The sequence below is a fragment of the Sapajus apella genome, unplaced genomic scaffold (assembly GCF_009761245.1).
Source record: "Sapajus apella isolate SASKATOON/1434 unplaced genomic scaffold, GSC_monkey_1.0 scaffold2, whole genome shotgun sequence".
Taxonomy (NCBI): domain Eukaryota; kingdom Metazoa; phylum Chordata; class Mammalia; order Primates; family Cebidae; genus Sapajus; species Sapajus apella.
Genome location: NW_022436942.1, coordinates 81,360,708 through 81,386,789, shown reverse-complemented (window position 1 = coordinate 81,386,789; position 26,082 = coordinate 81,360,708). Strand labels below are relative to the sequence as shown.

Genomic DNA, 26,082 nt, shown 5'->3' with positions numbered 1-26,082 from the left:
TAACTTATGATCTGTATTCTGGATTACATGGAAGAAAGGCTGAGGCCGAGTGTTTGGTTTATTGAAGGCCACAGGGATTGAGATTGAGGGGGAGTCAGAAAGGCAGGAGGCCCCATTCTTTAACACCAAGTTAGATTTCTATTTTTTGTTATTTTTTCTGGTTTTTATAAATGGTTTTTTTTTGTTTGTTTGTTTTTGTTTTTTGTGAGGCAGAGTTTCGCTCTTGTTACCCAGGCTGGAGTGCAATGGCACGATCTCGGCTCACCGCAACCTCCGCCTCCTGGGTTCAGGCAATTCTCCTGCCTCAACCTCCTCAGTAGCTGGGATTACAGGCACGCGCCACCATGCCCAGCCAATGTTTTTGTATTTTTAGTAGAGACGGGGTTTCACCATGTTGACCAGGATGGTCTCGATCTCTTGACCTCGTGATCCACCCGCCTCGGCCTCCCAAAGTGCTGGGATTACAGGCTTGAGCCACCGCACCCGGCCTCTAAATGGGTTTTTAAAAATTTTAAGTAATACAAGCTCATGGGAAATAAAGATAAATTTAAGAACCAAATAATTTAAAACTGTCCATCAACCAATGAATGGGTAAAGAAAATGTGGTACATACGTACAACAAAATATTATTCAGCCATAAAAGAGAAGGAAACCCTAAACTGGGTAGGGTGGCATATTTCTGCAGTCCCAGCTACTCAGAAGGATTGTTTGAGCTCAGGATTTTAGGGTTTTATGGTGTGCTATAATCTTGCCTGTTAATAGCTATTGCACTCCAGCCCGGGTAGCATAGCGAGACCCTGTCTCTAAAAAACAAACAAAAAAGGAAATCCTCCCGTATGGAATAACATGGATGAACCTGTAGGACATTATGCTACATGAAATAGACCAGTCACAGAAAGGCAAATACTGCATGATCTCACTTATATAAGGTACCTAGAGTAGCCAAATTCATAGACGCAGAGAGTAGAATGGTGGTTGCCAGCGTCTGAGGGGAGCAGTGGGGAGTTAGTAATCCATGGGCATAATGTTTTAGTAAAGTGAGATGAATAAGCTCTGGAGATCTGCTGTACAACATTGTACTTATAGTCAACAATAACATATTTTACACTTAAGTTTTGTTAAGAGGGGAGGTCATATGTTATGTACGCTTATCACAATAAAATTTTTAAAAAGTAAAATAGTTTAAAAGTATTTAAAATGAGAAGTACATTGTTTCCAGCTATAAACACGTTTTAGTTTTGCATTTTTAGAAAATGGAACCTGAACCTATAGATAACAGGTTTGTTCCTGCCTCTGGGAAGGGTCCCACCTTCATCCTGGACACCTTTGCTTAACTTCTGCCCTTGTGTTCTCCTAGGCTGGATGTGGCCAGACTTTTCAGCGTGTGTAAAGTGCTGGCTGGTGTGGGGCGTTTCCAACTGACACACAGTGGCCCCATGCTAGCCCACCAGCAAAACATGATCCACCATGCAGCTGAATTTCTGAGCTTTGTCCTGCTAGGCCTACCAGCTACAGCACCTGTGCTTATTGGGGAACTTATGAATGCTAGAGCCTCACTTCATCCCACAACAACCCTCGGTAACGAACTCCATTGTACAGATGAGAAAATTGAGGCCCACAGAGGCCTTAGTTCCTCAGGGTCCCATGGCTAACAGATTCAAATCTAGGCCACTTGGCTCTAAGCTTTATGTTAAAGTACTGCTTTTTGACAGTTCACCACACAATGGGCCTATTTTGGAGTTACATAGGCTTTTTGAGTTAAGTAGGCTTTTGAGCCTACTTAACCTTGGAATCTAAGCATTTTGTAAAACCTTTTTTTTTTTCCTTTTAAGTGGGAAAACCTGTCCCAGGCACACCCAAGAAGGAACACTTCATGTTTTCAAGGCTTGAGAGGATCCTCCCTGCAGCCTGGTTTGAAGGAGGCTTTTGTGTGTGCAAGAACGGTTGTACCTGGAGGGCTTCCTGGCACTGACCCATGTGAAGCCCATTTGTCCAGGACCCTGTGGGTGACACCACTGTAGACTCTTGCAGGAGGTGTGGAGTGGTGGTTTCCATCACCTCACCAGTGTCCTGGGTGTGCTCTTACCTGGTCGTATGGCTCAGGGGTGGTCACCTGGCTTGGCTGAACCCCCACACAGCTGGAAGCTGGAGCTGAACTGATGGGCAGGGTTTCAGAAGGTAGAGGTTGTATTTTTAGCACTGCAGCCTCTGCTGTTTTGTCACTATGACCACCCATGAGGCTACATGCTTTCCTGCCATCGAGCAAAGGGGGTCCTGTGTCCTTCCTGGAACATCTCACTCCAGACTTCAGTCCTTGTGTGTGCATGCCTCTGTGTGTGTGTGCGTGCGTGCGTGCGAGTGTGTGAGAGAGAAACATGCTGTTTCTGCTGTTACTGCTGCTGCTGCACCAACTCTGGGACTTGGCCCTGCATGCTGACTGGTGCCTACAACGCTCTTGTGCTTAGGCTGAACTGGACAGGGGTCTGTGCTGTGTGACCCTGGCAGGGTTGCTTCACCTCCCTAGGGCTTCATTTCCTCACCTGGCTAGTTGGGAGGATCATTCCTCTGCCTGCTTCTCTGAATCTGGGGACATAGAGATTTGGGCAAACTTTTTCATATACAGTGAGGGATGAGCATTGTGTGTGTGTGTGTGTTCATTAATTATTGTGATGCTAAGGTTGCTCTCAGTAGCTCATCTATTTTTTTCACCATTCCCCATATTTCTACTTTTTCCTGTATTTTGGATTCTCCATTCAAAGGCAGGGAAAGAGGAGGAGATTGAAGGGAAAAGTATTCTAGTCCTTTCCAAACATTATCGTGAAAGATTTATCAAGGGAGAGCGAAACAGTCTCTTCTTCCCACCACCTACTGTTGTGCTGCAGAGTTTAAGAAAATACTCAAATTCTCTCTCTTCTGTAGGCATCAGATTCATAGCCCTGCCTTTGGTGGGAAGTGACCTTAGTGCATTGGCTCCATTCCCACAGTGGACATAATTGAGGCTCTGAGTGATCAATGTATTTGTTCAGGATCAAACAGCCAGCAGGCATCAGAGCTGGAACTAGAATTGGATTTTTCTGACCCTACAGCCAGCATTCTTCTTTCTGTTGCTCAGTACACAATGGCAGGAATGAAGTAGGCATATGGCAGGGATTTGCCATGGAGCCATATCTGGGGCTTTTATGGAACTTACCTCTTCCCTGTCTCTAAAATTTCAGGTTTGGTAAGTATTGGTGAGGATGTGGAGAAATTGGAGCCCTCATGCATTACTGGTGGGAATGTAAAATGGTTGCAGCTGCAGTGGAAGACAATTTGGTGGTTCCTCAAATGGTTAAACACGAAATTACCACATGGCACATCAGTTCCACATCTAGATCTAGGTCTATACCCAAGAGACTTGAAAGCAGGGACTTGAACAGATACTTGTACATTAATGTTCATAGTTGTGCTGTTCACAACGGCCAAAAGGTTTAACTCATGTGTCCAGTTGATGAATGTATAAACAGAATGTAGTCTGATCATACGCCATATTGTTTGGTTCCATCAAACTATATGTGTCAGTATTCTATTCCTCTTTATGGGCAAACAATATTGGCCAAGAATTGAATGAACCATGGATAAATCTTGAAAACATTTTAAATGAAAGAAGCCAGACACAAAAGGACAATATTGTATGATTCTACTTATATGAAGTGCCTAGAATAGGCAAATACATAGAGACAGAAAGTAGAATAGTGGTTATCAGGGGTTGGGGAGGGGAGACAGGGAATGAGTGTTTAGTGGGTACACAGCTTCTGATTAGGATGATGAAAATATTCTGGAAATGGATAGTGGTGGTGGTTGTACAACATTGTGGATACCCTTAATGCCACTAAATTTTATACTTATAAATGGTCAAAATAGTAACAAAAAAAAAAAAAAAAAAAAAGGCAAGAAAGAAAACAAAAGAATGACAAGAAACAAAAATCTCAGGCTTATAGGGCTGTTCATGAATACCGCTTAGAACCTCCAGTGGTGGCCAGGCACGGGGCCTCATGCCTGTAATCCCAGCACTTTGGGAGGCCGAGGCAGGTGGATCACTTGAGGTCAGGAGTTTGAGACCAGCCTGGCCAGCATGGTAAAACCCCATCTCTACTAACGATACAAAAAATTAGCCAGGTGTGGTGGTGCGCGCCTGTAATGCACCTGTAATCCCTGCTACTCGGCAGGCTAAGGCAGGAGAATTGCTTGAACCTGGGAGACCGAAGTTGCAGTGAGGTGAGATTGCGCTATTGCACTCCAACCTGGGTGATGGGGCAAGACTCTGTCTCAGAAAAAAAAAAAGAACCTCCAGTGCCTCTTGGGGCCAGACTGTACCTTGCCCTGTGTTTATGGAGCCCTGGCTGTCCCAGGCACTGGGAGAGGTGACCCCATACCTGTGGACCAGCTGAGAGCTCCACAGTCAGCAGTGTCTCTTTGGGGAGTGGAAGAGGGTGTTCCTGGCAGTTAACGGCCATGTCTGGTCACTGTGCATGAGTGACATCTGTCTCTGGAACACTTGTGCACCTGATGTTGGGCATGTCCTTTTATGGCTCTCACTTGCTCTCAGTGAGTGGAAAGATAAATACCTTTTCAAAGAGCAGATGCCAACTGCCTGTGGTCCCAGGCACTCACAGCTGCAGAGCGAGTGAGAGACAGCTCTGTTGACGGGCAGGTTCTTCAGCCCTGGGGGAATGAGGCACTGAGTATGCCGAGAACCCAGCAGGCTTCATGAAGACAGCCTGAATGTGGAGCAGGGTTCTGCCATGGACATGTTGTGGGACCCTGAGGAGGTTACATGTTTCCTTTCTGCCTCTAGTTGGTCCTGAGATTTAAAGGGGAATGTATATGAAAGGGCCTAGCACAATTCCTGACACCTCCTGGAGCTTGAAGTACACTTGGATTCATCCTTGTCCCTGGCCCATGTGATGGTCCCTTCCAGCAAGCCGTCACAGCCAACTGGGGGCTGCTTCTTCCATCAGGACCTTGCACAGACACAGGCTAGGAGCTGCCCTGGAAGGCCAGTGGAAGGTGTGGCTGGCTGGCAGGGCAAGGCCCTGTGATTGGGGTGGGGAATAAAGGTGATGTCCTTGAGGGATTCCAGATGGAACCAGACTCTCCCTCTGCCTCCTGGAGCCTCTGCTCCTAGGGCAAGCATGCAGGGGCTTGTGCACTACCGTATCTTTGTATTAATTCTCTAGGGCTGCCGTAACAAGCCAACACAACTGAATGGCTTAAAACAGTGAAAATGTATTATCTTGCAGTACTGGAGGCCACACATCCAAATTTTGGGTTTCACCAATTTGGTTTCTTCTAGAGACTACAAACAATATCTGTTTCTGGCCTCTCTCCTGGCTTCTGGTGGTTGCAGCCATCCTTGGTGTTCTTTTTTTTTTTTTCGAGACGGAGTTTCACTCTTATTACCCGGGCTGGAGTACAATGGCACGATCTCGGCTCACCGCAACCTCCGCCTCCTGGGTTCAAGCAATTCTCCTGCCTCAGCCTCCCGAGTAGTTGGGACTACAGTTGTGCGCCACCATGGCCAGCTAATTTTTTTGTATTTTTAGTAGAGACGGGGTTTCACCATGTTGACTAGTATGGTCTCAATCTCTTGACCTCGTGATCCACCCGCCTCAGCCTCCCAAAGTGCTGGGATTATAGGCGTGAGCCACCGCGCCCGGCCCCCTTGGTGTTCTTTGACTTGAAGACTCGTAATTCCAACCTCTGCCTAAGTTGTCACATGGTTGTCTCTTTCTGTGTCTATCTGCCTCTGTGACTTTTCTCTTGTAAGGACATCAATCATATTGGATTTAGAGCTCACCCTACTCCAGTGTGACCTCATCTTAACTAATGACATCTGCAGTGACCCTATTTCCAAATAAAGTCACATTCCAAGTTTCTGACAAGGATATGAGTTTTGGGAGGACATTCTTCAACCCAGTATAATCTCCATATTTGTTGAATGAATGAATGCATGAATGAATGAATGAATGAATGAATGCGAGAGCCATCCTCACATGTCTACTTAGGTGTATTGATGTAGAGTAGAAGATAGGGTTGTCTCTGATGATCTAGGCATGTGGGGATAGGGGGTGGGGACAGCATCAGGATCATCCCTTTTCCTATCCAAGCCTCTCCTATTTCTGGCCTCTACACCCTAAGCCTAGCACTCTGGCCACCTCCTAGCTCAGCCCGTTTTTTAGGTAGAAGCAATTACATTTATTACAGGGAAAGTCATGATACAGGGCTGCTGTTCTTGTCTTCCTTTCTGCCCAGCATTTCAAAGCTCTCTTTTGTTTCTCTTCCCTTTACCCTTGGAGCCAAGAAGGACATAGGGATGGCTTGGTGGCCTTGGACAAATCACTACCCACACTGTGAACCTCAGCTTCTGTTTGCAAATGAAGGAGGTAGAGCTGGGTGTTTCCTCAGGTCTTTTCCAGGTCTATAATTATTTCTACTGTTTTACTGCTGAGATAATTGTGGGCCAGGAAAGTATGCCCTTTGGTCCCACACAAGGCAGCAGTCAAACCTATGGGCCCTCATTTCCAGCCTGTCCCCAAATGCTCTGTGCCACCTCCTGCAGGAAGCCCTCTGGGATTAGCATGATTCATATGTGGTTCCCTGGGGTCCTCACTGTGTGCTGTGTGTGACACATTAATTCACAAGTACTACTAGCCTGGGCAACATATTGAGACCCCATCTCTGCAAAAAATTTTAAAAATTAGCTGTGTGGTGGTGTGCACCTGTAGTCCTAGCACTTTGGGAGTCCAAGGTGGGAAGGATCACTTGAGCCCAGGAGTTTGAGGCTGCAGTGAGCTATGATTGTACCACTGCACTCCAGCTTAGGCAACAGAGCAAGGAAAAAAAAATCGCAAGTACTAGCCTGCCGTTCAGATGGTACACAGGAGTGTGTGTGCATGTGTGTGTGTTGTTTTTCCCGTGTTCCTTTCCTCCATAGGCAAGAACTCTATGCATTTTTCTGTGTCTCTGTGTTCCCCCAAGTACCCAGCACAGGACTCATTATGCTGGGCTGTGGGCCAGCCTCAAACAAATAGGTTAAATAGTAGGAGACCTACTAGAAGAAAAAAGAGAAAAAATGCAAACAAAACAACTCAGATGCTTTCAATTGATGCCAGAAAAGCATTTGATAAAGTTCACTATCCATTACTTTTTATTTTTTTAGAGACAGGACTCCCATGTTGTCCAGGCTGGCCTTGAACTCCTTGGTTTAAGGGATTATCCTTGCCTCAGCCTCCCGAGTAGCTGGGACTACAAGTGTGCACCACCATGCCCAGCCTCATTACTCTTTTTTTTTTTTTTTTTTGAGATGGAGTTTTGCTTTTGTCACCCAGCCTGGAGTGCAGTGGCCATGATCTCGGCTCACTGCAGTCTCTGCCTCCTGGGTTCAAGCAATTCTCCTGCCTCAGCCTCCTGAGGAGCTGGAATTACAGGTGCCCACCACCATACCCAGCAAATTTTTGTATTTTAAGTAGAGATGGTGTTTCACCATGTTGGCCAGGCTAATCTCAAACTCCTGACCTCAGGTGATCCACCTGCCTCAGCTTCCCACAGTGCTGGGATTAGAGGTATGAGCCACCACATCCAGCCCCAGCCTCATTACTCTTAAAAACATAGAGACTGAGGGATAGGCAAAGATTTCAACATGATAAGCAATATCTCCAATCAGTAGCTACTTTATCCTTTTTTGTTTTTTTTATTTTTTGAAAATTGAGGCAGGGTCTCATTTTGTCACCCAAGCTGGAGTGCAGTGGCATGATCTTAGCTCACTGCAACCTCCACCACCTCTGCTCAGGTGATTCTCCTACCTCAGCCTCCTAAGTAGCTGGGACTACAGGTATGAACCATCATGCCCAGCTAATTTTTTTTTTTTTTTAATTTTAATGGAGACAGGGTTTCGCCATGTTGCCCAGGCTAGTCTTGAATGCCTGAGCTCAAGTGATCCACCTTGGCCTCCCAAAGTGGTAGGATTATAGGCATGAGCAACCACACCCGACCACTTTATCCTTAATATTCAAACACCCTGGTAGCATTTTCCGAAGTTTGTTTGAGGAACACTGAATGCTCCTGGGTATTGCATTCAAAAAGCATTCCAGAGCCAAATAACTTTTAGAAATCACTGCTGCTCTAATACACATTCCTTTTAATGTCTGTTGCAAGACAAGCATACCTTCTCTCCCATTAGTCTTGATCGTTATTCTAGATTCAAGCCAATGCAACAGGCTAGGAAAAAGAGGCAGGACATAACTCTCAGATAGGAGGTTGCAAATTGAATGTTTTGAGTGGATACAGTGGTTTTCTTAGGTTTTCAAAGTAGAAAAGTCATTAGAATAAGACAGTACAGCAGCCTGTTGCAAAATAAGTAGGCAAACACCATTATTTTTCTATGTGTCAGTGGAAATCACTGGTGAATTTGATGGGAAGGAGCACCTCTGACACCTGTTTACTTGGAGGTCAACAAGCCAATGACCTTATTTTCTGGTTAGAAACAAGAGTAACATCCAGACAGTTCAGGCAGCTGCCGGCGCCTCCTGTGCCCCCTGCGACCTGGACTCCTAGGAAATGGAGGGCAGTGATGTAAGTGGTGTAATGCAGGATGTTCAACATCTCTCAGCTGAGGACTCTTCCAGAATGTTTTGAACACATTTGTGCACCATTAAGTCGTTATCACAGAGCCTGGAAGTCCATTATTTCAAGCTCAACTCATCCTGGATGATGGAAGCAACTTGGGGAGGGATGAACCATTCGAGCATTCTCCGAGGGCAGAGACCTCAGAAATTCCCTGTAGCTTTGTGGTCCCTTCCCCTGGCATCCCCCAGGCTACCATGTTAAGTGGGAGCAAGGGCAGCATCTGGACAAGACCCCAGTGAACAGAGTCTGGTGGTTGGAAGTAAATCTTTCACTCCTGCTGGAAACCAGAGCACAGACATTGCTTTATCACTGCCGTCATTCATGCAAGCTTCATCACATTTCCTCAGTCATTATCCTGATCTTTCTCAAAGGCAGTTCTTGTCTCTCTTTCAATCAACAGAGAACCCTAGAGATAATTCAGTCTTTGAGGGATTGCTGAGTCATTCAGCTGACTGGGGCTACCATGATGAAGCTGAAGTTCCAATGTCATGAACCAGGCTGTTCTCAGAGGCCACGGAAGGGGCAGATGGTTATGTGTCTGCCAGATATCCCTCAGGCTGAACCCATCGTGCTGGCCATACTTCCTAAGTCATCCTCCCTCCTCCCTAGTTCTTTTTCTTTTCTCTCCACAGTGTGGTTTTGCTACTTTTAATTTTCTGCCTTATTTTAACCATAGTGGTTTGCATGACCACCAGAGGGGTCAGTGCAGTTCTTCTAGGACTAAAGCCCTCTGGCTTTGTGACAGCTTTAACCCCTGAAGCTTGGTGGTCTGATCTGCTAGTTGGCCCTCTTCTAAATGGTGAGGGTTGTAGCCAGCTTGCTTGCCAGACAGGATTGTAGACAGTAGTAGAGCAAGAGTGACAAATTAATAGGTTAGGTGTTCCCAAGCTTACCCAAGGATATGCATCAGTCCCTGCAGAGCCCTTAGCAGTTATATTCAACTCACTGAAGGGTCTGGTTGTTTTTTATGTCTTCCATCTGATTATTTAGGAATATGAGGGTCACAGAATTAAAAGGTAGACCCTAATGTGATTTTAAAGAATGGATTTTACACTTGTTTGTACCATACTTTTTTTTTTTGGAGATGAAAAGTCTTTCTCTGTCACCCAGACTGGAGTGCAGTGGCACGATCTTGGCTTACTGCAACCTCTGCCTCCCCGGTTTAAGCGGTTGTCCTGCCTCAGCCTCCTGAGTAGCTGGGATTACAGGCATGTGCCACCATGCCCAGCTAATTTTTGTGTTTTTAGTAGAGACGAGGTTTTACCATGTTGGTCAGGCTGATCTCAAACTCCTGACCTCAGGTGATCCAGCCGCCTCGGCCTCCCAAAGTACTGGAATTACAGGCGTGAGCTACCGTGCCTGGCCTGGATCATACATATTCTTTGCATTATGCTATTCCAAAAGAAATATTAAATATTGGCATTTTTAACATAAAATAGTAGAATTGAAATTTTTAAAACTCCTGTTATACCTGTAGCATCAACTTAAATGACCTATCAGTGGTGTACATTGTCCTTTGATATGACTGAGTCTGCTTTTTGTACCCAGGTATCAATTATACCTAACTTCTTCCTTCTCTAGCAATTCAAGACTCACAATTTTCTAGGATTCAAAGAACATTGTTTTTTGAGTGCTTTAGAATCATTTACTCATTCATGCTTTCTCTTATTTAGAAAAAAATAACATTTGGGTGGTCGAGGTGGGCAGATTGCTTGAGCCCAGGAGTTTGAGACCAACTTGGGCAACATGGCAAGACCTCATCTCTACAAAAAAATACAAAAATTAGCTGGACGTGGTGACACATTCCTGTAGTCCCAGCTACTTGGGAGGCTGAGACAGGAGAATCAAGGGAGCCTGGGAGGTTGAGGCTGCAGTAAGCTGTGATGGCACCACTGCACTCCAGCCTGGATTACAGAGAGAGACTCTGTCTCAAAAAAAAAAAAAAAAAAAAAAAAAAACAATTAACAAAACACTGAAAAGGCTGTACATAACATTGCACCAGACATTAGCAAGAATCTAAAGATAAATTAGATATATTCCTTATGGAACTTACAAACTCATAGATTCCAGTTAAGTAATAAAAATAAAGATCACATATTATATTTTAAATATTATTTGGGTAGGTAAGTAATGCATTATACTTGGTACCAAAGTAAAAAACAGCTACAGGCAAACATAAGACTTCCTGCCACCCCTGTCTTCAGTATCTTAGTTTTCCTTCCCAGAGACGGTGATGGTTGCTAGTTTTGTGTGTCTTCTTTCAGGGAGACTCTCTGTATGTATTAATGTATATTACATAAACAAAAATTTTTTTGAGATGGAGTCTCATTCTGTTGCCCAGGTTGGAGTGCAGTGGTGCAATCTTGGCTCACTGCAGCCTCTGTCTCCCAGTAGCTGGGATTCAAGCAATTCTCCTGCCTCAGTCTCCCAAGTAGCTGGGATAACAGGTGCACACCACCATGCCTGGCTAATTTTTTGTATTTTTAGTAGAGACAGGGTTTCACCATGTTGGCAAGGCTGGTCTTGAACTCCTGACCTCAGGTGATCAACACATCTCAGCCTCCCAAAGTACTGGAATTACAGGTGTGAGCCACCATGCCCAGCCACTTTTTAAATTTTAAATTAAAAATTTTTTTTGAGGCAGAATCTTGCTCTGTTGCCCAGGGTGGAGTGTGGTGGTGTGATCTCACTACAACCTCTGCTTCCTGGGTTCAAGCGATTCTTGTGCCTCAGCCTCCCAAGTAGCTAGGAGTACAGGAATGTGCCCCCACACCTGGCTAATTTTTGTTTATTTTAGTAGAGGCAGGGTTTTACCATGTTGGCTAGACTGGTCTCCAACTCCTGGCCTCAAGTGATCTACCTGCCTCAGCCTCCCAAAGTGCTGGAATTATAGGCATGGACCAACGTGCCCAGCCTAAAAATTTAATTTAATTTTAATTTTTTTTTTTTAGAGAAAGGGTTTGCTCTGTCACCCAGGCTAGAGAGCAGTGATGTGATGATAGCTCACTGCAGCCTCGAACTCCTGGGCTCAGGCAATCCTCCTGCCTCAGCCTCTTGAGTAACTGGGACTACAGGCATGTGCCGCTGCACCTGGCTAATTTTTTTCACTTTTGTAGAGATGGGGTCTTGCTTTGTTGCCCAGGCTGGTCTCAAATTCCTGGCTTCAAGCATTCCTCTCACCTCAGCCTCCTAGAGTGTTGGGATTATAGGCATGGTCAACCTTGCCTGGCCTGTATTACTTAAAAACAAAACTAAACACAAATGGCTGCCTATTGTTGTGCATCTGCTTTTTTGACTTCATAATACATAAATCCTGCAGATAGTTCTCTGTTGGCTCATGTAGAATTGCCCCATTTTTGTAATGTTGGGCTTAGTATTGTGCTTATGGATGGACCATCATGTATTAAAGCAGGTCCCTGTTGATGGAGTTTTAGATTGTAATAGCAGAAAATGGGAAGCAAACAGTGCTGTAGTGAGCATCTTGGTAAGTAGGTTTTCATGCAAATATACTCTCATGTCTGTGGAATAAATTTCCAGAAGTAGAATTGCTGGGCCAAGGAGTGTTTTTCTTTTATTTTTGTTAGCAATTGCTAAATTACTCTTCATAAAGGTAGTACCAATTTACACTCCCACTTACAATGTGTGAGTGCGAGGCAGTGGTTTTTAACCTCAAAACCCCAGGCAAGGAAGAGCTTTTAAGTAAAATAAAAATCTAGAGAAAACTCCTATGTGAGAGCCTTTTCTACCACAAAGGGCAGGCTGTAGGGTAGTTCCTGGCATAGACAGTCTAGACTGTTCATTCCCTTTAGCTGCCAACTTGTACATGACCGAGGGTCTCTTGGGTTTTTGGATTCCTATAGTCAGGTTGTGGTCTGGAATTTTGTTCCTGGTAAAAGGTGGGGGCAGCAGCTGCCTTGCCCCTCTTCTGTCAACTTGTTCATCATTGAGTAGCTAAGGAACACCAGAAGCTTACCTTTAAGGAGCTTATGTTTTTGGGGGAGCTCAGATGTGACCAGGGGGACTATCAACAGGCTTGTGACTTTGATTTCCCAGATATGTAAATTGATATCATTTCTTTCTTTCTTTCTTTTTTTTTTTTTTTTTTTTTTTTGAGATGGTCTGGCTCCGTCACCCAGGCTGGAGTACAGTCGCACGATCTCGGCTCACTGCAACCTCTGCCTCCTGGGTTCAAGTGATTTTCCTGCCTCAGCCTCCTGAGTAGCTGGGATTACAGGCATCTGCTACCATGCCCATCTAATTTTTGTGTTTTTAGTAGAAATGGAGTTTCACCATGTTGGCCAGGCTGGTCTCAAACTCCTGACCTCAGGATCCACCTGCCTCGGCCTCCCAAAGTATGGGGATTACAAGTGTGAGCCACAGCTCCTGGCCTCAATTGACATCATTTCTAAAGAGGTTCCCCAGAGGGCTGGAGGGAGGAGGAATGGAGAGTTAGTGTTTGATAGGTACAGAGTTCAGTTTGGGAAGATGAAGTTCTGGAGGTAGATGGCAGTGATGATTGTGAATGCCCTTCAAACCACTGAACTACACACTTAAAAATGGTTGAAATGTTAGCTGGGTGTGGTGGCACACACCTGTAGTCCTAATTATAACACTTGTGAGTCTGAGGTAGGAGGATCACTTGAGCCTGGGAGGCAGAGGTTGCAGTGAGCCAAGATTATGCCACTACACTCCAAGTTGGGTGACAGCAAAACCCTGTGTCAAAAACAAACAAACAAACAAACAAAAGGTTGACATGGGGGCATAGTGGCCCAAGCCTGTAATCTCAGTGATTCAGGAGGCAGAGGCTGGAGGATTGCTTGAGGCCAGGAGTTAGAGACCACCCTGGACAACATAGACCTTATCCCTACTAAAAAAAAAATTTTTTTTAAAGTCAGGTGTAAGGCCAGGCGCGGTGGCTCATACCTGTAATGCTGACACTTTGGGAGACCGAGATGGGCAGAATGCCTGAACTCAGGAGTTTGAGACCGCCCTGGGCAATATGGTGAAACCCTGTCTCTACTAAAATACAAAAAAAAAAAAAACAAAAAAAAACAACTGGGCATGGTGGCGGGTGCCTGTAATCCCAGCTACACAGGAGGCTGAGGCACGAGAATTGCTTGAACCTGGGAGGCAGAGGTTGCAGTGAGCCAAGACCATGCTACTGCACTCCAGCCTGGGCAACAAAGTGAAACTCTGTCTCAAAAAAAAAAAGAAAAGTCCTGGTGGTGGTGCCTATAGTCTCACCTACTCAGGAGACTGAGGCAGGAGGTTTGCTTGAGCCAGGAATTCAAGGTTGCAATGAGCTGTAATCCTGTCACTGCACTCTAGCCTGGGTGACAGAGTGAGACTATGTCTCAACAACAACAACAGCAAAAAGATAAAAAAGTTAATATGGTAATTTTTATGTTACGTGTAGTTACCCACAAACACAAAAGTGTATAATTCACTGTAGCTATCATCTCATGAACAAAAGGAACACTAAGAAGTAGGAAAGATCTAAGAATAAGAAACTAAGTGGAGCCTTTTGATTTTTGTTTGTTTGTTTTGACACACGGTCTTGTTCTGTTTTCCAGGCACGTAATAATCGCCCACTGCAGCCTCAAACTCCTAGGTTCAAGAGATCCTTCTATCTCGGCCTCCTAAAGTGTTGGTCACAGGTGTGAGCCACCATGCCCAACCAAAGTGGAGCTCTTTGAATATCTTGGCCCATTAGCCATGTTCTCATTTCTCCTTGAATTGGCGAGATCTTGGCCAGGCCTGGCGCTGACCTGATCACTAAGGTTTGGGAGTCAGCAGAGAGGCGTCTGAGGGCTGGAGCCAGAGATGGCTCCCCAGAGAAGGAGCCTGGGCTGGGCCTGCAGCAGCTGTGTATTCTAAGAAAAGATTCTGTTCTCTAACTTGGGAGACCTGGGGCTGTCTCATTTCTCAGTGTTTAAACAAGAAGTGTGTCCCTGGCCTGCTGCCGGATGTTTTGGAGGCTGGTTCAAGTGAAGCACTCAGTGATCTGGGTGTGGTCTTCGTTATGATTTTCCAGTTTCCCCAGGGGCTCAGATAACTTTTGCAAAAAGAGCCGGTGAGCAGAGCAGATGTTTGTTTAGAATGACATGGCAACTCAGAGCAGGCCCTGCTGGGGCTTTGGGGTCTGACCTGCAGGGAGGAGCTTTGCAGAGGTATTGCTTGGCCTCTGCACAGCTATCTTGCTTCACTAAGGTGCTGAGTGTTTTACCAGTGAAGGTCATCATCCCAGACTGTAATTACTCTCAGGAAACACGTGCCACTAAGTCTCAATGCCTTTAGAGGGTATGGAAGTGAGCTCACTCTCACTGTGGCCAGGGTGTGACTGACAGTGAATTGGCTTTATGCCACACCTGGCTGAGGGCTCTGACTCTTCCATGATCCACTCTCCATATGAGAGGTCTGTAGTCATCACTATATTGCAGAGAGAGGCATAGTCTTCTAGAAGACCAAGGAACCTCAATTGAGCTCTTGACCACAGGGAGTCTGCTGCCCTAGGCCAGTGCCTCCCAGCTAATTTGTGACTATTAGACCTGGAGGCTGCTTAGATCCCTGTTGTCTTAACCTTCCTTTCATAGCCAAAACACAGATTCTAGGAGGTGAAGGGCCATCCAAGCTCACAGCCAGTTGGAGGCAGAACTGGCTCTTGAACCCAGTCTGTGAACTCAGGTCCTGTCACCATTGGGGCATTTTAAATCTTAGAGGGTGTTAATGAAGGTGACTTTAAATCTGTGGGTTCATATTTGACAAAACCAAAGCCAGGCCTTTGCTGCAGGTGTGCCTCTGAAAGCCCTTGTCAGCCGTGAAGTAAAATCCCAGCAGGCCATGCAGGCACCTGTGATGAGTTTCCCTTTGACTCACCAGTTGTCAAGGAGGTAACACGATTTCACCATATTCACAGGGCAGTATGGTTGCTGAGCTGACACAGCCTCCTCATGTGGGTGGCAAGCGTATGCTTCCCATTAAGAAAATTGCTGCTTTTGAACAGGCTCGCAACGGAACTTTTTCTCGCGTACTAAAATTAAGAAAATAATAATAAAACAAGACACCCAACAACACAAACTAAAAAGAAAAAAGAAAAAGAAGAAATATTTAACATCAACCCAGAAAAAAAAAAAAAAACCTCTTTATTTAGCCTGGTATTAGTATTCATTGGAGCCACATGAAAAGAACAAAGAAATTCTCACTTAGATGAGGTTAAGATCGCCATCCTGTAGCCTTCTAGATACAGCACAACCTGTAGTTGTGCTACCTAATCTTTGTCCCTACCTCACAAGCATGACAAAGCTTAGGCAGAAACTGCTTCAAACACAAGTAAACTGTGCTGAATTTGCCTCTGAGAATTCTCAGCGGTCCCAGGAGATCATTGGAGAAATTCTCCCAGGTGGCCACAGAATCAGAGCTGTCTTGCTGTGTTAAGTCTTGTTGGAGCACTTGAGTCCTGAAGAGGCCCTTGATAAAGGGAATAGTTAGACTTGTCATCAACGTTGAGCCCAGATAGGTCTGGGAGTGGGAGCTGGAGATCTTTGCCCCTGACGTGCAGGTGACTGAAGCTGACAGTGGGCACAAGCCACAGGGACACAGCCGAGTGACACTGTTTCACTTCCCTGCAGCCTGGCCTCCATCAGTACTAAGGCACAACATTTGTGGAAGGGCCATGTGTTTGACAATACTTACCACATCCAGTAGCCAGATGGTCTAAACAACCCATCAGTGGTATGGTATGTAAATATTTTCCATCATTATCATGGTGCTGCCGTACTGACATTAACGAGGATGAAGAATTACCCTTGAGGAGCTCTCTGTTAAGAGCCAGTCAGGCTGCAGGCAGGGCTGCAAAGCTGTTCCTACACCCTGGAGGCTGACAGCTTTCCAGGCTAGCTTGGTCTCCTCTTGCTGCCTTCCACCCAGGTACACATTCCCTTACACAGTGGCCCTGTGGACATTCCCCTCAGAGCTCTTCCCAAGTACCACGTTTGTTTCTCATCATGCACTAATATGTTTTCCACTGTTGCCAAGAGCTTTGTGACCCAGCATATTTCCCTCTTTGCTTTGCCTACCAGGAAGCACACAGCTAAGATTTTTACTCATTTGCTTGTAGATTGTTCTCAATTAGGAGCCTTGGTATAGATTTTCTCCTTCCTGTTTGGTTGCTTTCTTCCTGTGCTCTCATGTTTGGTGGGAAAATGTGAACCTATGTTGTAAGGTTTTTGGAAGCAGATAGTATGGATAGAGCTTGAATAACATGAACAGATTCCCATCATGATCACAGAGTACAGAACTGGTCTGTATCCAATCTTCCTGAACTGTTACCTAGACTGGTAGTTCTAAGAAGGCTAAGATCAGACCTCAGCCTAATTCTCCTATGTGTCCCCTACATATCTGACACTTAGTATCACTTTGGTGGATGTATTAGTTAGGTAATGCTAACTGCTAGACAATCCTCTAGTCTCAGTGGCTTATCACCATAAAGGCTTATCCCCTTGTTTTAGTTGAATTGGATGTTCTGTGAGTGGCCTCCATGTGGTGAATTGGGGACCCAGGATCCTTTCACACCGTGGCTCTCCCATTCCCTCGAGTCCTACAGTGAATCTATGTAGTCAGCTGGCTGGTAAGCAGAGAAAGAGGGAGCATAGGAGATTGTGTGGGGTATTTTTGGGGCCAGGCTTGGAAGTGGTAGACCTCCCTTTCTCATAGAACTAGTCCTGTAGCCTCACCTAGAGTCCAGGGGGCTAAACATGCGATTTAGAAAGAGGAAATTGGACCATGCCAGAGTCTGCCACAGTGAGATACTGAACAGTGAATGAACAAATCCATGAAGGACACAGAGAGTGGAGCAGGGCTCCAGGGGCACACATCTGAGGAGCCCAATGAGTGCATCTGTCTGCCTTGCAAACCTAGATGCAAGTAACTGGACTTGGTGCAGGGCTTTGGATTACATGTCAGTGTTCCCTTCTGTCCAAACCTTAGGATTGTAGAATGTTGGAGCTGAACCAAGATCCCTTTCAAAGACCGTTGAGCTCAGCCTCCTCACTCTACAGATGGGGAAACAGAGGCCCAGTGAGCAGAGCTGATTTACCCAGAGTCAGCAGCCAGAACTCTAGTCTCAATCCCATGCCAGTGATCACTTCACTGCACTCAGGGAATCCCATCCATATCTCTGTCCACAATGTGCAAACCCCTGCTCTGCACAGAGAGATGGAGAGTCACGTAATTAAGTGACAGCTTGAGTTGATCATCTGATGGCCTGCTTACTCTATAGGATCATTGGAGAAATTCCCCAGCTTCACAACAGCTGTATGAAACTCAGCACCGGCTTCATTTCAGCATTCACTCCATTGGGATATTGGGAGTGGAAGACTATTGTCTTCCTAAGACTCATTTAAGCACTAACATCTCTCAATGGCTCTCATATGTGAGGATGCAAAAGGTCTTCATGAGTCTTATGACAGAAATAGAAATTCCTGCAAACCCACTAGAGACCTTGGCCACCATCAGTTACCTATTGCTGCTTAACAGAGTGCTTCCAAACTTAATGATGCAAAACACTAGCCATTTTATTTATTTGCTCACAATGTGGCAATTTGGGCAAGGCCCCAGTGGTGTTAGCTCATCCCTGCTCCACTGGTGTCAGCTGGAACAACTTAACTACTTGGGGTGCAGGACCCATTGACAAGGTGGCTGATTGCACTCCTGTGGCTGGTGAGATGGTGCTGGTGCTTGGCTGTATCTGCCAGGGCTGCTGGCCAGGACATTTGTTCTCCTCCTCATTACCCCTTGGGCGAGCTATAGGTGGTTGGCTTCTTACTCGGCTTCAGCTTCCCCAGAGTTCAAATGCAGAAGCATCCAGGCCTCCACCACCACTTCGTTCTTGTTCTTCTTCTCCTTGCCCTTCCCCCCCTTTTAAAAACAAACAAACAAACAAACAAACAAGGTCTTGCTGTGTCACCAGGCTAGAATTCAGTGGCATAATCGTAGCTCACGGCAGCCTCAACCTCCTGGGCTCAAGCAATTCTCCCACTTCAGCCTCCTGAGTAGCTGAGACACAGGAATGTGCCATTGCACCTGGCTATTTTTTGTAGAGATGGCGTTTCTCTATGTTGCCCAGGCTGGCTTGGACTCCTGGCCTCAAGTGATTCTCTTACCTTGGCCTCCTGAAGCACTGGGACTACATATTAGAGCCATCATGCCTGGCCAGAATGTCCATCTTTTTTTTTTTTTTTTTAAGACAGAGCCTTGCTCTTGTTGCCCAGGCTGGAGTGCAGTGGTGCAATTTCTGTTCACTGCAACCTCTGCCTCCTGGGTTCAAGGGATTCTCCTGCCTCAGCCTCCTGAGTAGCTGGGATTACAGGCGCCTACTACCATGCCCAACTAATTTTTGTATTTTTGGTAGAGACGGGGTTTCACCATGTTGGCTAGGCTGGTCTCTGGGAAAAGATGTTAGCAGACCCATTCACACAAACCTCTCCAAAGCCTGGCTGTGCTCCTGGATGCCTCTGGAATGTAGGACTTTGCCAGGTTCTCATGGCCCAGGGAAAGTCCTACTGGAGCCACTCAAGGCAGACCCCAGCTGTTTCCTCCCTTGGAGAAGGCTGCATGCTTGTGCTGTGTTTTGTATTGCTGATGGTGGTGCCTCCTATTACATAATCTGTTATTCTGTGCTGCACAAGGCCCTGGTTACTTGTCAAAAGTTTCTAAAAGCCAGCTGTATCAGCTCCAGGCAACTGGGGGTGCTGCCTCTCCCTCATAGTATTAGTCACTCTGTACTTAGCTAAATTTAACTTTTTATCATCCAAATGATATTTTTGTGGGCTTGGGATTTTACATAATGCTACCAACTGCTGCAGGCTAAGAATTTCTCCTCTTTGTTATGTGTGTGTGTGTATGTGTGTGTGTGCTCATGTTGGGTTTTTTCCCTCTGTGAACTTCTGCATGCTCAAGAAAGCCTTGTTCGGTTTCTCCTCCCTTGCTCTGCTTTCCCAAGTCTGGGTTTTATTCTTTAGTCTCTGCTTTTGCCACTTGACAGTGGAGAGAAAAATTGCTCCTAACAGCTTTCTAATGGTCTTGCAAATGCTTCCGCCTTTACTGGAGGTCTCTTCACTTTGAAGGTCTCTGAGGGTTTCCCTGCTGTCTCCAATAGTCTGGGCTTCTGAAAGAGCAGCTCAGCTGTGGAGTAGAGTGTTTGTTGAAGAAGCTGGAAGGGAAGGGGAGTAGGGTCATGAAACAAGAAATCCAGGTAGCTAGCCTGCCCAAGGCATGGGGTCCACGATGCCAGCTCCTCCTCTCGGCCTGTGGGATGTTGGGTGGTGATGGAGGGTTCGGAGCTGTTCTTAAGAGAACACAGGGAGGTGGGTGGGTGAGAGCATGGAGACCCAGCCTCAGAGGGACCTGGAGCAGCATGTGGGGAGCTGGAGACACAGCTCAGCCATTTGACTTTGAAGCCCCGCTGCTCAGAGGCCGTAGCACTCCTGGCCCTCATGCAGGGATCTCGGGTCTACACCATAACTATGCCTGGGAGGTGCCTTCCTTCATTTTCCTGAGGAGGAAGCTGAAGATCAGCTCAGTGAGGTGAAGCAGCAGTAGTAATCACAGCGGCAGCAAAACACTGAGCACTTAAACTGTGTGCCAGGCATGGTGCTAAGCACTTGCTTTTGTTAGCTCATCGACTCTTAAGCCATTCTATGAAGTAGGTACCAGTATCCACTCTCTTTTTTTAGATCAGGAAACCGAGTCCTAGAGAGCTTAAGCAGCTTGCTTGGGTGAAGTCTCAAAGCTGGGAAATGGAGGGCCACATTTCAGAACCCATCTACCCCCAGGACTTCTCTTGCCACCCAGTTCTGTGGTCTCTTTTAGGCTACAAGGCTTTCCAAGGGGCACACTGGGACAAAGGGCAGAGATGGCACTTGTACTGTGCTCCTTCCCTGGCGTTATTGGGCTGATTCCGGCCTGATCTAGTTGCCAAGTTCCTCCCATGCAAGCTCTCTTTAAAATAAAGCAGGGTGTCTATGTATAGGCGGTCTCTGGGAGGGTTTCTGGGAGCCAGAAACTGGAATTTGCCTCTGGACAGGGAACTGGGTGCTGTGGAACAGGGACAAGAGAGAAACTCGCTCTTATCCTCTACCAACTTTATCCTTTGAGTTTTGAAAGTTTTCAAAATATAGATGCATTACTTGTCTTAAATTAAGTGATGTTATCTTATTTAAAAATTAGGAATGACTAGGTATATACCTAAAAGAACTGAAAACAAATATCCATACAAAAACTTGTACAGCAATGTTCACAGTAGCACTTATTCACAATAGCCAAAAGGTAGAACCAACCCAGATGTCCATCTATGGATGAATGGATAAACAAGGTATGGTGTTTATAATGGAATGTTACTCCATCATAAAAAGAAATGAAGTACTGACACATGCTATAACATTGGAGAACCTCAAAAACACTATGCTGAGTGAAGGGTGGCAGACGCAAAAGGATACCTATTGTATGATTCCATTTATATGAAATATCTAGAATAGGCAAACCCATAGAGGCAGAAAGATTAGTGGTTGCCAGGGGCAGGGAGGAGGGGAGGATGGGAAGTGACTGCTTATGGATACAAATTTTGTGATGAAAATGTTCTGGTATCAGATAGTGGTGATGGTTGTACAACATTGTAAGTAGGCTAATAACCATTGACCTATATACTTTGAAAGGGTGGGATTTTGTTGGGTTTATAGATAGTCTTGCTGTGTCACTGAAGCTGGATGGAGTGCAATGGTGTGATCACCCAGTTCACTGCAGCCTTGATCTCCCAGCCTCATGTTATCCTTCCAACTCAGCCTCCTGAATAGCTGGGGTTACAGACATGTGCCACCACACCCAGCTAATTTATGAATTTTTGTAAAGATGGGGTCTCACTATATTGCCCAGTCTTATCTTGAACTCCTGAGCTCAAAGGAATCCTCCTGCCTCAGCCTCTCAAAGTACTGGGATTACAAGCATGAGCCATGGCACCTGGCTAAAAGGGCAGGTTTTATGGCATGTGAATTATATCTAAATTGAAAAAATTAGAAACCATGCCTCCAGATGGAGTCAAAGGCCATGGTCTGTTGTCAGCACTCTGGACAGTTTGCCATGGTGCTACCTACCATATGTATGGGTCTCTCTCTACCCATTTCTTAGCCACCTGCCTCATGGTCGCCATGTCAACGGAGGCTGGAGACAGCAGTGTTTAACTTTGGCAGTACTACCCACTCATTTGGAACTTATACTTTCCACAGGGGCCAGCCTGAGACATGTGGACGTCTGGGCAGGCTAGTAGCTGGCACCTCATCAAACTGGTATTCTTTAAGTGTTTGACATTTATTTAGTGGGGATGAGGAGAGACTGATATTCTATTAATAGGAATTATATAGAGAAACAGATTCACTTGCTAATTCACTTCCATGGACTGAAACAGAGTCAAGGATCTGAAAAATTTTTAGGAAAGCTTTTTTGACTCTGTTGTTCTTGTCCCCTAAGGGATCTTTTCATTTTGTTTTTCTTTCACCTGAAGTTTTCCAAATAATTCAAGAAGTGTAAGATTTAGATTTAAAACTTAAAGAAATAAAATGACATTTGTTCTTGGGAAACTGCAACATGATGTATTATTTGGTCTTGGATGCCCTGCTCCCCCCCGGGACTGTGACTCCACCTGTGTGAAACGTACATTACATGCAACAAACCCCAATAAGGAATTGTATTGTGTTTTTTTGTGACTTTCCATGTCCCCTTAGGGCAGTGGACAGATTCACTGTTTACCATTTATGTGAGGGGTCACTGCAGGAAACCTGAGTTAGCCAGCAGCACATTTTTATTTCTTTCCAGGGATGTTTTGAGCCCTCTGCCCCTAGAGGTCTGTTCCTCAAGTAGCCGCCTGCTGAGTTGGCTCCTTAGCCTGACCCTACATTCACTTTTAATACTTTTAGTCAGAAACATAATTCCCTGCAGTGCCCCTCTTTACATTCCGAGAGTGCTTTTTTGTTGTAACCCCCGTGGATCTAATTCTGCAGGGTGTGAGTCACCACTGCCCTTCTCACCCTCCAAGAAGTGTTGTGGTAGGCTGGAGCAGGGCTGGCCTACCAAATCTGGCTCTCCATTGATGCATGCATTACCATGGCAAACCCTCAACCCTCTCAACAGCTTTCCTCACCTCGAACATGGGAAGACTTCAGAGTAGCTGGCCTCAGCTGTGGCCTATGGTGGCATGTGGAGGTGAGGCTGGAAGGCCAGCTTGCTTATGGTCACTGGGAGGGCTGGGACCTGTATCCACTCTGCTGTGGGTTCCTGGGCTGTTTCATTTGTTCCAGGGGTCAAGTGTGTAGGTGGGTACGTACATGCAGCCATGGAGACAAGGGGCTGGGGCAGGACAGTGATGGAGCCTCAGTCCCACGGAGGAGCCTGCACAGGGGCGGTTACGCAGGATGCGACGTAGGTGGTGGGGTTGGGTGCGTGAAGAGCCGCCTGCTCCCTGCAACCACACCTCCCACTGCTGTACATTGCTAGCTATCTTCACACCTCCCCTATTCCACTCTCTCCCTCCTCGGACTCTTACTGTCTGGCCGCTCACTTGGCAGTTGATAACTTTGCCATCCCCAGCCACCATTCCATTCCCCTTTGTTAGGGCCATGCTTGCCCCTAGTGGGCATGGACTAGCATCTGAGGAGACCCCTACCATGCCTGTCCTCAGCCTTAAAGCAGGGTTGCCCTGGAATTGGGCATCAGTTCCTGGAACACTCTCAAATTCCATAGCCAGGAGACAAGCGGCCTCTGTGTCATGGTCATTGGAGAGCCCTGTAGGCTGCTACCTGCTCCCTGGGCCCAGAGGCTGGAGGCTTGTATGTGTGTCAGGCAAACGAGAATGTGTGTTGTGCTGCTACATAGGCTACCAGCTTGTCTGTGGTCCCTGTAGGAGCCCTGGGTTGGGTGGTGGCTTCAGTGGTACCTGATTTTGCCTCTGAGGCTGTTGGACCTGGGACTCTTTGGAAATCCATTTCTCTACCTTTTTCATTTTGATTTGAATGCTTGTCTCTGGCCTCTGGGTAATCAGATCACACTCTGCCCAGCTGGAGGGGCTTGCTGGAAGGCTGGAAACCATTTGTATCACCCCACAATGGTGACCACACCCTGAACCAGGATCAGGATGCCAACCTCTCTGGCAGCGTCTCCCAGTCTTCTTCCTGCATTGTCTCATTTTCCAGCCTCTCCTCTGTGGTCTGAAGACCTCCAGTCCCAATGGGGTTCATGAGTGAAAATCAAGGTTTGAGACAGAGCTCCAAGGGACTTCTGAAATAAGATGACTTGTGGTGTGTGCTGTTGGTCTCAGCTCCTGCTCCCTGAGCAGTTTTCCTAAGTAGAAGGTGTGCCAGGCAATGTTGGGGTATATCTGTCACCAATTCTGAGTTAGGAACTTGCTGCCTGAATGTGTCCTGGACTGGGTCCCTTTGTAAAATGGAGACACCTTTAGTCACATGTCCCCTGTTCAACCTTCTTAGTCCATTGGCACTGTGGGTCTCCCAGTTGGATTGGTATGGATGATCCGAGTCCAGGTATCTCACCTCCTTTCCCATTGTACTTCTCCCTGCAGCATCCTGGCACCTGTGTTCTGGTCTTCAACACCCTTCTGTGAGTCTAGGGACGCATCTCTCCTCCTGTGACAGGGACATCAGTGGAGCCTTCTCAGACCCACAGGTAAGGCCATCCACCTGTGTAGCGGTACCTTACTTCCCAGAGCTGGGGCCCTGCAGGCCACCCTGGCCTTTGGAGTTTGAGGGTACAGAGACTTTATTGCTGTTTCCTTTTTCCCCTGAAAACTGGACTGTTGTTGTAAGCAGTGGCTCACACCTGTAATCCTAGCACTTCAGGAGGCTGAGGCAGGAGGATCACTACAGGCCAGGAGTTCAAGACCAGCCTGGGCAACATAGTGAGACTGCATCTCTACAAAAAAAAAAAAAAAAAAAAAGAAAGAAAAAAAAATTAACTGTGTGAGGTGCCATATGCCTATAGTCCCAGCTACTGGGAAGGCTGATGTGGGAGGATGACTTGAGCCCAGGAGTTCAACGCTGTAGTAAGCCATGATTACACTATTTCACTCTAGCCTGAGTAACACAGTGAGACCCCATCTCTTAAAAAAACACTAAAAACCTGACTTTATCTGATTAATGTGGGGTAGATTGTATTTATTGATTATGCTTTTGCAAATATTGACTTCTCTTCACTAAATAGGAAAGACCGATGTTCTGCCTCTGGCAGCTTTCAATTCCAAATACGATAAAAACTCCTTGGGTCGGCCTTTGAGGCCCCAGTGGCTGCTATTCTCCTGTTTATAGAGCACCCCAGGGTGGCTCTTTTCTGTTTGCTCTTGAGGCTCAGCTTGGCCCACTCTACCCTTAGTACATAGAACAGGACAGGCAGGAGTTTTGGATGGGAAGCCTAGGCTCTGGCTACTCCCTGGCCTTGGCAGAGAGCAGAGGCCGGGGTGCTGCCTCGCTCAACTGCCCACAAGTCATGGTCAGTGGTCCAGAAACAAGCATGAGTGTGTTTTTTATTGTACCATCCCTCTGGGTACACTCCTACAGTGAGAAACCAAGGCTGAGTGGAAGGCGGGCCTGAGCCTCTGTGTTGAGCCTCAGAGAGTGCCAGGTCTAGAGATTGAATGGCCCAGGGAGTAGCACTCTCTGCCCTCCTACCCCTAGCTGACAGGAGTCCCTGGCCTCCCAGGCTTCTTTACATTTCATGTTTCTGAGTCTCAGGCACAAGTCCTGGCCTTGGCCTCATTTTTCATGCCAAGACCTTTGTTGGGTAGAACAGGAGGTAAAGTGATTTTTCTTTCTTTTTTTCTAAATTTTGATGAATCCGTCTCCCTGTGCACTCATCAGCTAGTTTCAGCTTTGGAAGCACGGAGGATGGATGTTCCATCAAGGGAAGCTAGCAAAGCTGAGGTGAGGATGCTAGTGGGGGTAGGTTTAATATACCCAGCCCTTGCTGCATGGGGCTAAGTCCAAGTCCCACGGTAACCACAAGCAGTGCCTGTTGGGGTCCCCTCTTTTACACAGGAAGCCTAGGCTCAGAGATGACAGATATCAGCTCAAGGTTGCACAGCTAGTCAGTGGTGGGATTGGGATTGGACCCCAAGTCTTGACTTGGAAGCACATGGTGTATGGTTTTCCAAATTCAGCCTGTGATTCACAGGGCCCTTGGTTCAGCCCATGCTCAACCCTCACTTGGTGTTTGATCTCAGGTAAGTAGGTAAGTCCCCTCCCTTCTCTGGCTGCCCTATCCTCACTGGGAAGACATGGCTCGTTGTAATGGGGCCTCTTAAGTTGCCTCTGGCTCTGTAGTTCCAGGCTGGCATCGTGAGCTGTTTTCTTCTCTAATTGCTCA

At 46.4% G+C, this 26,082-nt stretch overlaps 1 protein-coding gene across 10 annotated transcripts in view; it reads left to right on the top strand.

Moving 5' to 3' along the window:
- The window catches only part of PITPNM2 (phosphatidylinositol transfer protein membrane associated 2), a 164,680-nt gene that overhangs the window by 14,478 nt on the left and 124,120 nt on the right, over nucleotides 1-26,082 (top strand). For all 10 annotated transcript variants that reach the window (XM_032243066.1, XM_032243048.1, XM_032243074.1 and 7 more), the window contains exon 2: nucleotides 24,287-24,390. The gene's annotated coding sequence lies outside the window, so the exon portion shown is untranslated. The remainder of the gene's footprint in view (nucleotides 1-24,286; nucleotides 24,391-26,082) is intronic.